We start from the raw sequence: 5,318 nt of genomic DNA, 5'->3' as shown, positions 1-5,318 counted from the left end.
TCACTCTTGCTCTTGTGTCTTTTTCTTTCTTTCTCGGCTATCAAAGCAATCAACAAACAGATTGGGCTATAAGGTATTTTGCTGTTTTGTTTTGTTTTGTTTTGTTTTGTTTTGCTTATAAAAAAAAAACCTTTTAAAATGTTTACGCATGTTCAATTATAAATTATATCTAGAATATCTGGTATTATCCAGTATTATCCAGTGAAGAAGCAGAATGGAAACAAAGTTTCATCATGATCAGGGCCCCCTGTTTTAAATCATTAGAAAAGTTGCAAGAATAATGCAATGCACACAAATATGCCCTTCGCCTAAAACAGTGTTTCTTAACCTTTTTTTGAATAGCACACTCCTAAGAAGATCTTAGATACTTATTTCTAACTGCTAACCCCCAACCAAAGAAATTTTAATACTACAGATATACTATAAATCTGTTTATGTAGTATATGTATACTTATACTTTATATATAAAAGAAATTAGCTTTTTAGCCTCTCAAGAACCAATCTCCACCCCTTTGGAGGTGGTATTGTTCCATTTGGGAAAGCATTACCTAGACATATTACTTGTAAACATTTTCACAATTGCTTTCTAACTATTATTTCTTTACACACACATGCAGACACACACACAAACACGCACATATATGCACACACACATAATTTTATCTTAATTAAGTTTACTAAGCCTATAATTTTATAATTAATACATTTAACTTTTTTCAAGCAAAATTGACACACCATAAAGAAGTGCCATCTTGAAGCATAGGAGCCTGGAGAAAAGACTTGCCTGGTTAGAGACCCACCCTGTTTCATTAGATCCAAGTGTAAATACAGTATCTAATTTAAGCAAACAGCTTCCATGGTGAATCCTTCAATATGAATTAGTTGCAAATTGTACACTATGTAATTGAATGATCAGAACTAATGTACAGAATACTGCCATATGTAGAAGATAATGCCATAAATGATTATTTTAGTTTTATGTTGGTTGATCGGAGCATACGATTTTTGACTAAAATGAATCAGCACAACCTATTGATAATCAGTAAGTTACCTCAGGTCTAAGATGCTTGGGTATTTTTTCTTGATAATTAAGGTGAGATAAACTGGCTTTCCAGGTGTCAAATTGATTTGGGGATTCAATCAGTTCACTCAGCAGAGTCTTGCCATAGTACTGCATTGTGAGAACTTGCTCACTGCTGGTTCTGGCAGCTAAGCCCCACTCCTCCTATAAGGATTTATTTGAGCCTTTTAGAGATGACAAAAAGTTCATGATATTCAACTTCATAAGATCCTAAGTAGTTTCTCCTAAAATCCATTTTTAAAACAAATTTGATTTATATATTTACATGTGTATAAGACAGTTGATTGAAAAACTATTTCCATGATCAAAACATATTTAAATTTACTGCCATATATTGAAAGCTAGCCTCTCTTTCATAATGACTATGGATAGAGATATGTTAAATTGTAGGTTCCTAAAAGGCAGGTTACGTGTTTTATACAAGACAAAATTATGGCATAAAGTAAGAGATGACCCTCCTCAGTTCTGAGTCTTAGAAGCAGTTCCCTTCAAGTGACAAGAAATGAGAGTGGCTTACCCACCCAACTTCCAGCAAAGTGTACATTTATTTGTTAAAACCAGAGAGGAGAGAGAAGCTGGTAACAGGAAAAGAAAGTTTTAAAAATAATAGCAAATTAAGTAACATAAACTAACTGTTCACAAAAAAAAAAAAAAAAAGGAAATATGAATGGCTTATATTAAAATGTACTAAGCCTCACTCACTACAACATAATTGTAAATTAAAACTACGGTGAGATTCATTTTTTCTCTATCAGAAAGAAAACACCAAAAAAGTTTGAGAACACTCTGTGTTGGCATGTAGATGTGGTAACAGGTGTTCTTATACTTTGCCAGGCAGAGGTGTAAATTGATATCTGCTCTGTAGAGGGCAATTTGGCTATATTAATCAAAAAATTTAAAGCATACATATCCTTGAAGTGTGGAATGTACTTTCAGAAAATTATCCTAGAGATATATTTGCATATGTGCACAAAAACATACATATACACCAAAAAAGAATTGTAGAGTATTACAACAAAAACAGCCATAAGCAAAATGTTATTAATGAGGTAATAAATGATAATTGAATAATATAATGAAATACTGTTATAAAAACAGAAGGCAGCACTACATGTATGATTATGGGACAATCTCCAAGATACATAGTTAAGATTGTTTTTAAAAAGCAAAATATGGAAAAATATGTATATATTGTTACCTGTCCAAAAGTATGATCATAGTCATATAGAGTTATATAGACAGACTATTTCTAGAAAAACACAGCAAGAAACAGGTAACAACCGGGAACAAGAAGTCAAAGAGTAAAAGAGAAGCTGACTTCCCGCTGTACATTCCCTTGTACCTATTGAATTTTACACCATATACATGTGTCACCTGTTCAAAACAGAGAAATAAATACAAATTTTAAAAGATAAATGGAACTTAGCACATCAAAGGTATAAACTTTGGTCTCCAAGGGAACTACTCTCCAAAAAAAGTACTCAAATTGAGGGACTATCAAACTTTTTCTACAGGTTCCGATAGTACATATTTTTGGCTTTGTCGGCCATAGGTCTCTGTCACAACTCTGTCAATTCTTCCAAAGTAGAATGAAAGCAGACATTGGCAACATGTAAGTGAATGAGTATGGCTGTGTTCTACTACAACTTGACAAAAACAAATAGAGGGCTGGATTTGGTCTGCAGGCCATAGAGGCCTGAGCCCCGCCTAGTTCATAGTTATGAATGAATCTTTTTTTTTTCTATACAAGTCCTAGTTAGGGAAGGTCTAAGAGATAATGTTGGTTAAGATTTCATGAGCATAAATAACCCTAAAGACAAATTTTATATCAAACACTAAAAGATTGTTATGAATCACAAAATCATATCCATTAGATTTGGTGTGAGTGAAGATTTTCTTTCCTTCCTTCCTTCCTTCCTTCCTTCCTTCCTTCCTTCCTTCCTTCCTTCCTTTCTTTCCTGCTCCAGTCAATGAAAGGGACACTTAATTGAGGCCCCCGGGCCAAGGGTTTTGGGCAAGTGGCCGCCCTAAGGGGTGAGGTGGCAGAGGGGCCTTATTTGACCTTCTTCTTGGGACATAGGTTATCGTCATGGCCACACTCCTTCTGGCAGCTGACATCACAAGGATGCAGGCAGGCGTAACACTTGGGGCAGATCATTTTGTTGCAAACTGGTGGAGGGAGGGCTCAATGATGCCACCCCACAGACATGGCACCAAGGGCAGGGTGGACTCTTTTTGGATATTATAGTCTGAGAGAGTGCAGCCATTCTCCAGCTGTTTGCCCACAAAGATCAGTCGCTGCTGGTCAGGTGGAATGCCCTCCTTGTCTTGGATTTTAGCTTTGACATTTTCGATGGTGTTACTGGCTGGACCTTGAGTGTGATGGTCTTGCCCGTCAGGGTCTTCACAAAGATCTGCATCTCTGCATTTGCTGGGGAGATTGCTCGGCTGCCTCACTGAACTATTTTTTCTTTAAAGAATTTGTTAATTTGCATATTTAAATGTTGGGTAAACAGAGAGAATAGACAGGAATAATAAACCTACATTTTTTAATTGCGGCGCAGATAATAACTTAAGGACCCTGTTGAAAGCTAATTGCTCCTGTCTAATAAAAATTTGCATCTCAGAATAGTAAATACCGATAAGTAAAACCAGAAGAATTTATGAAACTATAAAATATATCCACTCTTTGATAAACCCTAATGCAGTATATTGAACAGATAAAAAAGTTTTGAGTAGATAATAAAGGGTAATGGTGTGGCTTTAATAACTTGCAAGCTACAAGTACCTTAAGTGAGAATTATCTTTTCCATGCTAAACTCAGTGCTTGTTTATTAGTCATGATTTCCATGATTCTTGTTTCCTTGTACCTTAAAGCCAGCGTCAAGGATTTTCATGCATCTCAATTGACAAGAGAAATAGGGTTTACTTTGATTTGCTTCCCTTGCAAGTTTGCAGTGTGCATTTCAACAAAGTTATCAACATCCAAGGCTATCTATAGGTCACAGGAAAACACTTAAAACTTAACAGAAACTTAATATTGCTCATGTTGTTGAAAATGTGAAATGGCAAGCAGCAGGTGCTAAAAATTTAATAGATATTCAGGAAAACATATTATTTTATTTTATTTATATTATTACTAGGTAAGGTTGTCCTCCAAAATTTTATATCAAAAGATATACTTGAAAAAAATTTTTGAATATTGTGAAGGGAGAAGTTTAACAAGAGGGTGTGAAGGTGCCTTCAAAAACTGAAAGACATCATGTCAAATACCTTAATGGACAAAGCGACAGTAAGAAACCACAAAGGTTAAAGCAAGTTCAGCTGTTCAAAAGACAGATTCTAAGAAACAGTCTATCATTACAGTGGCTCTGAACACTTTCATTTGCAGCACTCTCACTTGGCCAATGAAAGATGACAGATAAAAGCTGTGGTACAGATAGATACTATTTCATTCTGAATCAGACCTTCAGCAGCATATTTCACTTTTAATCCCTTGGCCTGAAAGTGGTGGTGAAGATCAAAGCATCTTTCTTTGACTCCACCATTTGGGCATCACAGTTTCATTTAATATTATCATAATATTTCACCAGGAGGAAGCTGGATCATTGAGGCTAACAAATTTGTGTTTCCTTACTTTAATGAATTTTCTAAACAGTTTTGTAATAAATGCATTCAGAATCAGGACATAGTAAGTCTTAAATTCTTAAATACACACCAGTTACTTAGCTTCTGTGACTCTTGCTAAATTACATCTGTCAAGGAACCCACCTCTGATCTCTAGCAGGACCTTGAATCTACATAATAAAAGCATGTCAGCTGTATTGTACTGTATATCCCTCATAATAAAGGAATGAAAACCAAGTCTTCTCCTCTGTCTGAACTTAGAATGCCAGAATTTTTCTCCTTCCAAAAATTAAAAAAAACAAACTCTTTATCTAAACATTAGAATAAACAATAATAATGCATCTTTTATAGTAAAAGTATAGAAAACAGAACACCAAACCTTAAAGAAAATATTTTAAAATAGTTCAATTGATTTTATCACATAAAAATTAGGGAAAAAAATGTATGTCAAAAAAAATATACTACAAAGGCAAAAGAGAAGCTGGGGGCATGGTCTCACTTCAGAATTATTAAATCAGATTCTTAGGACAGTGAAATCCAGGAATTTGTAATTTTTTAAAACACTTTCTTGTGATTTTAATGTGCAGCTAGAACCATCCCATTTTTCTTT

At 34.6% G+C, this 5,318-nt stretch overlaps 1 pseudogene; it reads right to left on the bottom strand.

The window, feature by feature from the left end:
- Positions 1-3,134: 3,134 nt before the first annotated feature.
- On the bottom strand, positions 3,135-3,516 carry LOC107510583 (annotated as a pseudogene).
- Between the last annotated feature and the right edge of the window lie 1,802 nt (positions 3,517-5,318).

This window comes from Rousettus aegyptiacus, unplaced genomic scaffold (assembly GCF_014176215.1).
Source record: "Rousettus aegyptiacus isolate mRouAeg1 unplaced genomic scaffold, mRouAeg1.p scaffold_m13_p_4, whole genome shotgun sequence".
Taxonomy (NCBI): Eukaryota; Metazoa; Chordata; class Mammalia; order Chiroptera; family Pteropodidae; genus Rousettus; species Rousettus aegyptiacus.
This window is presented reverse-complemented; position numbering and strand designations above follow the sequence as displayed.